Raw genomic sequence first — 13,288 nt, forward strand, 5'->3', positions numbered from 1 at the left:
CCTCTTTGGCGCCTGCTAGAGACAGTAAAAACACACTACGAAACCTGAGTTCTGACTACGTATGTGTGAGTACTGGTTAAAGCTTGTTAGTTTGGGATCTGCCTGTGCATTCTAGCACCGTTGGTGACTTCTAAAGGAGTGCACGACTACATTAACAGCCTGCATTTGGGGCAGTGGAGTGAGGACAGTGAGAGTAAGTACACTTACAACAAAACCAAGATCTGACTTGTGTTTTTTTTTTCTTTCCTCTGAAATGACATTTTTGCTTCGTGTTCTTGAAATGTATCTTTAGCAAATATATATGTGTGTGTGTGTGTGTGTGTGTATATATATATATACACACACACATATATATATAGCTTTTTTTAACTTGAGTATTTTCAACTAAGGTAAAATACAATTGTGTATGTTTAATTGCAGTTCGTAATGCTAGATATTTTTCACTATACTATAGTGCTAATATACTGCTTAAGTAAGCCAGCACCCTCTCTGCTTCCAGTTTAAGCTGAATTGTACAGTGAGAGGAATTTCATCTCCTATCTCTTCAGCTCTGTGCTTGAAAGTATTTCGGGAAGAGGGTCACCCTCACCCATGTCTGATTTTTATCACTCTTAGTTATTGCAAGTGGTGGGGTTCTGCTTAAATGGCTTGATCTGCTATGGCAGTTTCTTTGTTCCTATGCAAAGTAAATAGATTGTAACTAACTAATCTGGAGCTTTCTGTCTGGTTGGATTTAGTGATGCTGGAGGTTCAGTCTTTGCTGTCACTGGTGGAGTCCAGGTACTGTTACTGAGATAGCTGAGTGTAGATGTGTGCACCTCACCTGCAGTTTCAGCACCCCAATTCCAAGATACTTCTGATGGTCCTTTTTTTTTTTTTTTTTCATTTCTGCTGCAGAAGGAGATCTGAGTGTGCTGGAATATTTGTTTTGTTTGAGGTCAGAGTAAAGGCAGCGTTGCAGCTGTGCCGGAGCATATCCTGGAGCATGGAGGTGGAAGCGAGCAGCTGGGGTGGGGTGGTGCTGGGAAGGCTGCCGTTGGCTTTTGCTAGCTTCCAGTATCTGTGAAATTTGGCTCCAGTTTGTTTAAAATAGAAATTATACATTGCCACGTAATTGCCCTTCAAACAAGCTTTCAAAGCTCGTACTTAGCAGTGACGATAAGAGAACGGATCTGCTGTGCGCTCCGGAGTTCCTAATGCTAATATTGGTGTTCTTGGAGAGATCTCTCTGAAAACCCAAGGGTCATCTTATTTTACTTTCTGTCGGCTCTGCTTTCACTTGAAACTCTAGAATTACAGCTCATTCCTCTGTTTGAGACGCAGTGGACAGAAACCCTTTAAGGAGAGCTTCATTACTTGTCTCTAGGTGACTGGGAAAAGGCTGTTAAATGGTACATTGTTTTCTGTGCTTCCGTCCCTTTTTATCCTCAAGCTCAGCCTCTGGATATTGCCTCAGATGCTTCCTAGTTCCTGCCTGATCAGAACTTGAAACCCCTGCTCTGTGGTGAATCTTCTTGTTGAGTTTTTTCCCTGTAAGATAAGCTTGACGGTTCTGTGGGGTTTGGGGTATGTAGTTTTTCATTTGCTTGGTTCTTGAAAGAACTGTTTTGTTAGATCTTGACTGAAAAATGTCCTAAAACCTACGCAGCATCTTAATGCCTTGATGCTTAAGAATTATCTTGAAATTGGTATTTTTTACCTTCTGCGTGGGGTCTGAAAGAACTTTTGAATTGTTTTAACAAAAGATATTTTTTGCAGAAACATTTTGTCATTTTGCAGTGGTGCTTAGCATCCGATGATGATGGACTTCAAGGTGTTTGCAAAATGCCTTTTCCTCCTTTTTCTATGAGCTTAGAGTGTCACTGAGTATTCCCATTTCTTTACTGTGAGGTGAAACAGGAATACCAGTATGAGTATGAGGTGAAACAGTAATTGCCTCTGTTTCGTAGTATCTCAGCATATCTTTTGTGAAGTGCGAACTATTTGCATAATTCACGGATATTTCTCATCTACCTTGTCCTAATATTCTGGCTTGTAATGGAATGGCCACTATTACACCAGGGAACTCTAGTTCTTCCCTAGTGTCTCACCCATGTTTTGTACAGCTTTTATTACTGACATTCTGCTGTTGATGCCTGACCCACCTGCCTTGTAACATATTGGGGTCACTGCGGAAAATGGCACTGGAGAGGTGCGTTGTCTCCTAGACTGGACTGACATCAGACCAAATCTGATGTCTTGTTTTCTGAGCTCTTTTCATCCTTTTTTTTGAACATCCTGTCATCTTTCTTTTGAGCAAATTGAACTGATCCTTTGCTCAGCTGTCAGCAGTGATGATCAGGTCCCCTTGTGAGCTGTTAGTTAAACCTCAAAGGAATGCAACTAATATTCCTCATTTTAACCACAAATATGCACTGCATCTCGCTAGTCATTTGTGTCAAATACACTTTTATACCCTGAGGGTTTCTTTTGAATGTCCTATATGACCACCATGCTTGTATCTGCAAAATTGTTCCTCTTGGGTACTGAAAGGAATTGGTGTAACGTTTGAAGTACTGAAAGAAATGAAATTGTGAAAACACCATTTTGAGAAATGATTTGTTGGGTTTAAAACAAATTATTAGTGTTACCTCCCGTTCTGCTGCCAATGAATACATACAGAATTTTGTTTTTGTAGTCCTTTAAACAAGGAACTTCAGAGGCTACTGAATAATACGGTCTCCCCGTTACCTTCAGGTGACGTTTGTCTGAATCTGAAGAGTCATACAAAATGCAAATACCTGAAGTGTGTGATGATTTGTGCCGTGACCTCCTATTTGCGGTTCATGTAAAGTTTACTGACCTTGTCAGATTAATACAGTGTAGCAGGCAAGTGTTTGTTTATTGTCATGGCCAAGACAATATTCTAATTGCTTTGAATCATGACGGAGTAATTTCTGTTCACTAACTGTGTACTTTGAAAACTCATTTGTAGTCAGGGACAGTTCTATCAATGTATTAGACTTCTCTTTTGTAATCTTTTCCTGTTTTTAGACTGCTGAGCTGTAGGGTATGATACTAATATTCAGTTTTCTTTCTCCTGTTGCACGTTAACTTTGCCACCAGATATGTAATCGGAATTGTGAATGTTCCCGTAAAATACATCTGAAATGTTTTTTCACTAAAGTAAATATCGATACAGATGCCTAGCCCATGACTAAGGACTTGTTTGCTTGGTCTGTGAAAATATTGCATGTGTGGTTAGCATGGAAATTCACTGAAATAGTGTTAATGTGTTCTTGAAAATCTGGAAAATGTATCTGCCGTGTTAAGGATCTGTAGTACTTGCTAATTATGCTGGTTTATTGATAGAAATAAAATGTGTGATGGCTCCTATGGTTGTGTGAGGTTCTTTCTGAGTAAGTTCAAACCAGAGATGGAAATGTGAACAACTGGCTTTTAAACAGCAGGGCCGGATGGAGTTTCTCTTAGAACTCCAATATAAATATGAATGTGCATAAGTTAATTTTTGAAAAGCTATATCAGTATCTTGTAGTTATTGAAAACAAGCCTTTCTGTACAAAGCAGGCGTGACTTTGTTGTGGTATATTTCGCTGTAAGCCGTGCGTTCATTTGCAGTGAACAGTTCAATGCACACTGTGCTCTGTGGGCACACCAGGTGCCCCAGCCTGCAGGGAGTGCAGGGCTTCCAACCAAAGTGTGGAAACACATTCTTTCATCCTGCAGAGCTGCCTGCCCTGCAGCTGTGCCCGCTGGAACAGGCAGGGCAGGCTTTCTCCCAGTCTCAAGGTTCCCCCTCACCACTTCTCCCACTCCACGTGACCTTGTTCACGCCACCAGGCCTCTCCTAAAATTAACTGGGATCCCCTGTGGTCCCCTGACAAGAACTTGTTCAGAGCTAGAGCTGTGTGTTTCCTGTTCCTCCCAGAGGCTCCTGGGAGGAAGAACAAGGGTACGGTGGGAAGAAGTCTTGAAGCCACACAGATTGTTCTCTGTATTTGTTTTAAATCAGCATTACAGGAAGAAGGAGGGGAAGGAGCTCCCTCCCCGCCTTGTGTACAAAAGCACTCTCCTTAAGCCACGCAGATCTCTGGCAGACAGCAGTGCAGATGATCTGCAGAGTTGTCATTGCAGGAATGTGTTGTGCCAAATTGATACAGAAAAGACAGTATGACTGATGCTTTTCGGTTCTCTCACTGTGAAATTTGATATGCCGACTGACACTGAAACTACCTTTTTTGAGGAAAGCAGACACTCAATCCCCATCAGCAAATTGAGTAATGAGACATTTCAGATTAAACTAAGAAGCCTCCCATCTGTGCAAAGTTGGAAAGTGCCTTCATGTAGGAATGTGTTAAGTATTGTAAACAGACATTTAGTGACATCCTCAGCTTGCAGAGAGGGGAGAGATGTTAAGGACTGGCAAAGTGTTTAGTTCAGGTAACACAGGGAGATTCAGAGTTGGTGCTGTGCCTGGTTGTTTGGCTTCTGCTGAGGGTTGATGTGCCTTTCTGTGAGGGAACAGCAGGTCAGATGGGAGAGGATCAACAGGCATTAAGGAAGCTCTCCTCTTCTAACTCTACTTGGAAATTCTGTCATCTGGTTGCCGTTTCAGATGCCAGAGGACTTCTTGGCTCCATTCAGAAATGTTATTGCTCATTTCAGCTTTATTGTTTGCAGTAAAAGATTTGATTCCTAGTAGAAGATGAAAACCTTTTCCTTGTACAGGTATTTCAAGGGCAGATATGTCCAAGAGTCTGTCCTGGGAGTAGAGAACGTGGCAGAAGGATTCAAAAGCAGCAGAGCAGTAATAAACAGGAGTAGTTCCTTGCACCTGAGATCCATACTACTTCAGGCCAAGCTTTTTTTTTCTGTCCAAATGAGAAATAAATCAAGGTTTGCTGACTGCAGTCCTAAGCTATACTTCAAATCCTGTTTCACCATCTCGGGTGGGAGATAGACTTCCCTTTCTGAAAGGAAAAAGAAACGTGAAAGCTTTCAGCTGAAAGCTGTGCAGTGAGATGTCCATGAGGGAGGTATTGATGCCGTCTCGTTCAGGTGCTTGCATTCTGTGCTCTTGCTCTGATGCTAGTAACTTTCCCTGCCTATTGCTCTGTATGTAATGCAGTCTTACTAAGAGCATCATAGGCCTCTAGGAAGGCTGGCGTTCCTCAAAAGGGCGCTGTCTTTACGCAGATCTGTTGTATTTTCTCAAATTAAATGAAATGAAACTATTTACGTTGTTTGATATTCATCTTTGTAAACTCATTTGGAGTATAATTATGCTTGGCCTGAAATTACCAAATATAATTGGTAATTCACATTGCAAAATTCTGAAGTATAGATTAACTCTTTACAGAGTATATATATACATATTGTAAGAAGAGCAGGACTGCTCTATCTTCAGTCATGTCTTCTAAGCATGTGGTTAAGTTCCTGCATGTTCAGGTACAATGGTAAGCCATCTTGTCCCAGCAAATATGCTGAAGCATATCATTCCCCTTAGTACCTCAGCAGAAAATTAGTATGCTGTGCTGTTTGCTTGTTCTGACTTGTGTGTGTGTGGCAGTATTTTAGTTCTTCTACCAGTGAAGGTGCTCAGTGAAGCCAAGTGGGGGGAAAAACAATGGCTTCAGTATTTTGAAATCAGCTATGTGTGAATTGCATTCATATATTTTAAAAATTACTGCAAATGGAATAAATATCCAGTGCCAGGGCAGGCCATTTGCAGGCCCTGGGAATCAAGACTGCTGGGAAGAGCACAGTCAGAGATTTTAGGCTTTTGGCTTCCTTTCAGCCCACAAAGTAGACTGCTGAGAAGCTAGAAAGGGTAACCAGCAGGAAATCTGCCAGCCTTTGCCATGTCAACTAAGTTCCTATGGAATTTCATCAAATTGGATATCTGACTTTTTTATTACTTGGTAAATATCTTTTTAAAAAGGAAGTATTTCTTTCCAGGCTGCAACTTAGCTGTACTCATAAGTATTTCCATTGCCTTTAGCAATACTCACGAATGTAGAAATACATTAAGAGCTAAACAACCATATATGGGCGGGACCCAAAGAAAAACACAGGTTTTAGTCTTATGATTGATCCTCTAGTTAAACCCTTATGCAACTGCAGTGCGTTTGAGTCCCAAGTGGGATTCACTGTAAGCAAATGTGTCTTGTGTATCTAACTGTCTTGCAGTACTAGTGCACTAGGCAGGGATAAAGTAGTGTTTGTCACAAAATAGGTGATGCTTCTTTAATCTGGGTTTCATTCAGAGCTGGACTCTCAATTCAGGGAAACCACCACCTTGGCGTTGCATTTGACTCTTGCAGTGTTCTAAGTGAAACTTCTCTGCTCATCAGTGCCATCAAGCTGCTGTCAGCAGGGCTCTGCTAGCATGAGACCTATTGTGTTTGCAGTAACTGCTGTTCATGTTGTGGCCCTAAGCTGCATAAGAGCTTTGTGTGGGGTTATAAGACTTACCAGTGGTGCCTTTGTATGGCATATCAGAGGTAACAGACTTTTGATGTGTCAGGTGTCTTTCAGATGTTTCTTGCTGACTGCTATCTGAAAGTAAGAGCCTGATAGCATGGTGGTAAGAACTTTGTCTGCTCTGTCTGTGGTTCAGACAAGAATAGAGGCTCCAAAGAGCAGAGAAGCAAAGGCTTGAGGACAGAAGTGTGCCTGAAAGAAAATGAAAGGAAGTGGAGGAGTTAACACATCAGTTAATGGGATACCAGCATGAAGAAAAAAAGGGACTGAAAAAGGAGGAGCTGTTAACTGAATGCCAGGGAATAAAGGAGTGAATAGGTAAGCTGGAAAACAGCAAAGTAGTGAGTTGGAGAGAGGTGGCAGTAGGAGAGTCGGTTATCCTGAGAGGAGCTGAAAGTGGAAGAAAGGAGTTAGAGGATATGGAGTGAAGGCTTAAAGAGTGAGAACACAACTCCACAGAGTCTGAGAGGAAATGGAAATACACACAGAGCCTTGTGTGTGTGTGACTGGGAGCTGCGAGAGATTTCAAAGAGTGCCTGAAATAAGAAAATCTGGGAGGAAAGCACCTGTAGAGCTTGAAGGAAGGAAGGATGTAAGATGTTAGTGTGGCGTGTGTTACAAAAGCAAGCCTTTCTCGTCTAGCAGGATCTCTGTGAGTAAATGAGTATTTAAATTTGGATGCATTTAGCACTTACAGATGGCTTCTGTCTACTTTGTGCTGGTAGTGTTTGGGTACGTGGTGATTTGAGAATGTTTTAAAATTGTGTGTTTCCATTGTAGTTAAAACCTGGATTCAAAAGATACAACAGTTGTCAAAGGAAGAATATGATTTTCTTTTTTTTCTTTTTTGGTTTGATATGCCCACATGTTCTTTAACTAGTAGTAGCTATACTTTAGGAGTCATAGGATTTTTGAGAAAACACTGCTTGTTGTGGCTGATTGGGAAATTGCTCTATTCCAGTTCATGATTGTAAGGGAAAGACCACTGCACAAATTAATGTTCCCCTGTTTACTGTTTTTACAAAACATACACTGAGTTTCTCTGATGTTAAAGTTGAAATGCCTACGTGTCTCCTTGATTTGCACAACCGGTAAATGGGCTTGGAACAAAACCAAAAACTAATGAGAGCCCAGTTTATGCAAGTGCTGCACGTTCAGATCAGAGAAACCATCTAGGCAGAAGAGCTGTGCTGGTTCTACTAGTGGGACCAGCTGAGTTTTGTCTCCCCTCCGTGGGGAGAATGCAGCTCATGTTACAGGAGCTGGTACCTTCAGCAGGGCACGCCTTTTTAATTTCTCTTAAATCCTTGGGAGAGGAGATACCATTGTTTCTGGATTTCAGAACACTTTTATGTAGGGATTCTGATGACAAATTTATGATTTGGTGGAGGCACAAAGCAGACCTATGGATCTTCCCCTAAAGAAATGCTTACAACTAGATTTTCTTGCTTGAAGCTACAAGTGAGTAAGCATAACTGCAGTTGAATTTCGCATTGCAGTTATGATTATTAGCCAATTTAGATATTACTTTGGTGTTTTCCAGGAACAGTCTGTCTGTCTGATCTTTTCTTTCTTTACAAACAGTTTTAGTAAATAGAACAATTATGGATGTGGCTCTGGGCAGCCTGGTTTAGTAGTTGGCAACCCTGCACATAGCAGGGCGGTTGAAACTCGATAATCATTGTGGTCCTTTTCAACTCAAGCCGTTCTGTGATTCTGTGAAAACTTGTTCTTTCTTTCTTGTAAGCTCACTTTGGAGAGCCAACATCTCAATTTTGCTCCTGAATGTCTACTGTCTGCTTTGTTGCATTTCTGAGCCTTATTGTGGTGAGGTTGGCATTTTGATACCTAAGAGGAAGTGGAAAATGATACAATCTAGGTCTAGCACTGCTACTCCCTTTCCACGTTCAAATGAATGGCGTGTTTTTATAACTGGGAGGGAAGAAAGCTGGCTCTTAAGAAGGAAGTGGCCAGTATAGCTAGTTCTTACCATTACAACTTTTGGTAAGGATTTGTTGGGTTACTGTATGTTTCTTTGCAATCACTGAAATAATCTGTAATTACATGATTTAAAACGCTTAATTCTTCAGGTTTCAGAAGTTATGAATGGACAGTCAAGGTATAAGTTGTGAGAACTGTACAGCATCTTGCGTTTAATTTTTTGTAGATGAGTGGCTGGCTGGCTAACACTTAACCCAGACATCCTAAGCAAGTAGATGGAAAGGCTCTCTTTTGAAGGTGTTGGCCTTCCCTGCTTGCAGCAGTCAGAGATGCATCCTGGGCCTTATTGTTTGTTGTTAGAAATGTAACTTAAGCTGACTTTGCCATTGTTTTCCAGCACATAATTGTTTGACAATGCAACCTTCGTTTTTCTTGTGTGATCTGGACTGAAACCAGCCTCGCTTCAATTCAGTTTCAAAGACTGCTTCTTCCTTCTGATGTCTGAGTGGGCTTGTGCTCAGTCACCTTAGTCTCAGATTCTGCATCCCATTGCCTGCAAGTTCAGTGTAGCAGTTAATCCAGTCTTCAGCTTCTAGCTCACAGTCAGGCCACTTCCAGTAACCAGTGTAAGATTAACCTGTTGAGGATAAGTATTTCTGTAAACAACCCATTAGCGAGACACCAGAGCATGACTTTGCTTCATGCACAGACTTCCCCAACTTTGGTTCCAGTAGCATTTCCTGGAAACTAGCTTTTATTTCTGTATAAGTGGTGTAGTTCTGCAATGATTTGGAAAGCTCTTGTGTACCTGTTAAGAGAAATGAGCCTGCTGCTTTCTTGACCATTATCCCATTTTTGAGAAGCTGCTGTTGTGGTACAAGTCCTCAAGATAAGATGTAAAATGAGTTTAAGCTGTCTTCAGTCATAAAAAAAAAAAAGGTTGCATTAGCTTTGACTGCTTTACTAAAACCTAATAAATAACTTACTATGTATCAAAGCAAATGTTTTTTACATTTTTTTTGTATGGTTTTCTCATCTAAAGGTCTTTCAGAATACTATGCTCTTGAGTGGTTTTAATACCAGCATATTTCAAATGTGTTTTGGTGACAGTAAGTGCTTCCGCATTCTGTTCATGCATTGATTTAACAAATTTCTTCCTGTAGTTGCTTAATACTAAAGCACCTTCCAAAGTTGTGAGAGGTAGAACTTTTATTTTGTAGCAAAGTATAGAAAATGAGTAATGGCATTCTAATAAGAGCCTCAGACAAATGATGGGGTAAAGTTCTTGGTATATCATGTTAACATGGGTTGTTTTTTTTAACTCTGAGGTTGACAGTCCTTTCAGAAGAGTCATAACACAGCAGGGTGGTCACAGACAGGACTGTACAGTAGTACAACTGTCAACATCCCATAAGTACTTTGTGATTGCCTGTTTAGTTTGTTGCTTCTTTATCCTTTCATATACTGAAGCACAGCTGAGTGAAAGCTGTCTTACTTGTACCTCTGGGAATTACTTCAGATTCAGTTGTTGGTATTAATTTCTTTCTTTCTCTCCCCCAAAAATCAGATAGCATGCATCATAATTGTGCAAACAGCAGAGAAAGAACATCTCCCTAACATCTCATAGGCTTTCACTTTGTTTCAACAGGTAATGAGCAATTCATGTTTAAAATTTTTGTTCTCTGTTCCCAGGTTAATAAGCTATGTACCTGTGGCACCACTGAAAACCATGGCAAAACCACTGGTGATCTCTTTCTGTTTGGAAAACTTGCCTCAAAGAGTGCTATTAATTACTAACAGCCAGTTTGATTTCAATGGAACCCGAAATAGCATTGCTTTAAAAAAAATAATTTGAATGTTCTAATGCTCCACAACATGTAGCTTTGGAATGGGAACAGCTTCAATAGATTTTTCATCTTTGCTGTTTTCTTTCAGTGTGGTTGCACTGAAGTAAATTTAAGGTTTTACTTGACATTTGTTAAGGAAATATAATAGATAACTACCTAAGTACTCTTCTCCTATATTGTTGAAATGTCCATGTGACACGTATTGAACTTTCTGGCTGATTTCCTATCTTCTAATCTTTAGTCTGCTCCTGATTTTTACATGGTTCTCACATAGATTGTCCAAGGGTGAGCAATGTGCTATGCGCTGAGATACTTCAGTTGTATTCTCACAAGAAATGCTTATGAAACTTCTGGATGAAAGCTTATAAGGCAAATCTGAAAACTCAGTCTTTCCGAACAAGAGTGGATGATCTTGAAGTTAAGTGGCTCCTCTCTCCATTTTCCCTTAAGTAAAATAGCTATGGCTGTTTGCCACTGGCCACTAAAACCTGGATGTTGACTTAAGGGGAGAGTGAGCTGAATGTTGTGAAAGTAACTCTTTGTAGCAGAGATTTGTTGTTTCGGTAATGGTGGAGGTACACAATATTTATTTTCCCTAGGAAGTGATAAAAATGTTTTGCTTTCATATTACCCCCTAATAAATATAACTGCTATGAGTTAATGCTCCTTGTTTCATTTTAGTCACGTCCAGTTGGATTTTTATTCACTGTAGTGTCATTTACTCAATACCTCGGCTTTTTGCTAAGTGTCATGTTCTCTCCATACCAGTACTATCATTTTTAAAGAGAGTGTCATCCTGGAAGATGGCAGTCAAGGATATAGCTAAAGGCTCATGCAAGATAAATCGCTCAGTTTACGTTTGGTTTGCACTTAGATTTATAGTGCTGTAGTTCTATTGCTGGTAATTGAGCTATACATTCTTCTGGAGATGAATGAGTTTTCCCGTGTTTTCTTTTTTGAGCACTGTTTAGAATTGCTTATGCAGAAAGTGAAGGTTAGATTTCAAGTGCATCTGAATTGCACAGTTAGTGACGTAAAGCTGCTACAGATTTCAAAAGCTGTTGGTGCTGCTGAGGAACAAATCTACTGAAGACTGTCAGCCAGTTCCATTGAAGTGACACAGTTTATTCTGGATTTTTATGCACTCAATTCTAAGAAAATTAATGTGCTTGCATTATAAATTTGAAGTTGGAAGTGATTAAGAGCCTTCCAAAAATAATGCCAGAGTTCTACTTGTCTCAAAATGCATAACTTGCTTGAGATGCCTTCTGCTAAACTTCTGTGTTTGGAAAGGGACTAGGTAGCTTTATGTTCACCAACCAGATTATTAAAAAGTTATAACACGGCTTTGAACAGAAATACAAGATTCAATCAACATTAGTTTAATGTCTGTTAGACCACTGAGTTAAGATTAATCAGAGTAATTTCAGAAGGCAGACTAAGACACGCTTAGAAGCACAGATTTACTCAGTCTTTCTTGCTTTATGATACCATGATGTTCAAACTACTAGGAGTTTTCATTATGATTTGTTATTAAATGGAACAGGAACGTACTGCAGGAACATATGCACTAGCTTCAGAAAACCCTCTTAAAACAGCAGTACAGAAAGTGATTTATTTCATGAATTTTATGTTATAAAGTAGGTGAGGAACTCTTTCAGCATAGTAACAAGGTGAAATGTCAAAATCTACAAACCACCAGACTTCTGTACTTCCTGTATGGGAAGGTGGTTTCACAGACAGCCTCTGAACATATGCTATGCAGTTATGAGTTTGTTTCTGACAGCAGGATGTAGAGAGAGAAAGAAAAAGGTCTTGGCTTTACTGAAGCTCTGGAGCTAGTTCAGCATTGTCCTTTATGCTCTGTTCCTTTTTTGCCATTATTGTAGGCACACATTTCAAGTGTGTTCCATCCATTGTTCTTCATTACATGAAACAGTAGGGTAAAAGTTGAGGGAAGATATTTCTGTAATTAGGATCTGTATTAGATTTTCAGAGGATAGTGTTTTTTCATTATTTTTTTTTCATTTTCTTCTAACTGAAAGTACGGACCCTCAAGGAATACATTTTTTAATTAATTCTGTAGTTGCAAGATGTATAGTAATTAAATCTTACTTTCTGAACATAGCCAAAATAAACTGAAAACTTCCCTCAAATAAATGAAGCCACTAGGTGAAACCCATCTTCATAATTCTGCAATTGAGATTAAAAAAAACCTGTGTTCTTAGTTCTACTAATTTCTAGGCTTGTCATTTTTAATCCCTTACCATTGAAAATATTTTTAATAGTGTCTACTGCCAGGAGATGTTATTAAGTATCTGGGTTTATGGCCATGTGGTTCAGCTCCAGCTCAGGGGAGTAAATAAAGTTGTAAGAATGACGGTAGTATGGCATACATGCCTGTATTGGTAATTAACTTCACACACACAAAAAAAAGCGCTTCAGTCTCCTACCTCAGCTTATTTCACTGCATATTAATAAGCAAGAAGCTTACCATCAAGCTTGGGCATGCATCTCTATGGAGCTAGTGATAATAACAAGGTAGTTCAATAATTTGAAGACCACCTATTATAACCTAATGTTAGTTAGAAAGTTTGGGTACGCTTTCATGGAATAACATGCAGGGAAAGAAGCTGTATAGGATTTTGAACAGAAATTCAAGTGCTGGACTGATTTCTTTTAATTTTCTCTGATGTTTTTCCATATTCAGTGTTAATTGTTTCAAAGCTTTGCTTTTGATGAAGAAATCAGTTTGTGAAGCACTGAAGGAAGTGAAACCCCCAGATAATTAACTCACAGTTTTTGTTGCTTTAGCTAAATTTCATGCTGCATTTGTTCAGTGACAGCACTGAATTTGAGTTGATGCTGTTACATATATGTGAATGCTTCTGTTTGCTCATGGGGTCCTGGAATGAGAACAGGGAGCTGAGGATCAGTGTGGGTGGTTTGCTCCGTGTGTGATGCGCAGTGGACGTGAAGGTGGTGGTCAGCAGATGGAAGCCTGCTGCTCCTTGCAC

At 39.9% G+C, this 13,288-nt stretch overlaps 1 protein-coding gene across 5 annotated transcripts in view; it reads left to right on the forward strand.

Annotated features, from left to right (window-relative positions):
- Window positions 1-13,288, forward strand: part of MAP3K1 (mitogen-activated protein kinase kinase kinase 1) — a 57,675-nt gene that overhangs the window by 3,907 nt on the left and 40,480 nt on the right. Inside the window, exon 1 of one of the 5 annotated variants that reach the window (XM_046905628.1) lies at window positions 8-193. The exons of 3 other annotated variants lie outside the window; for them this stretch is intronic. The gene's annotated coding sequence lies outside the window, so the exon portion shown is untranslated. Of the gene's footprint in view, window positions 1-7; window positions 194-6,815; window positions 7,136-13,288 lie in introns of those variants that run through there. One more of the 5 variants, XM_046905630.1, reaches the window with a different exon arrangement.

The sequence above is a fragment of the Gallus gallus genome, chromosome Z, assembly GCF_016699485.2.
Source record: "Gallus gallus isolate bGalGal1 chromosome Z, bGalGal1.mat.broiler.GRCg7b, whole genome shotgun sequence".
NCBI classification, from domain to species: Eukaryota; Metazoa; Chordata; class Aves; order Galliformes; family Phasianidae; genus Gallus; species Gallus gallus.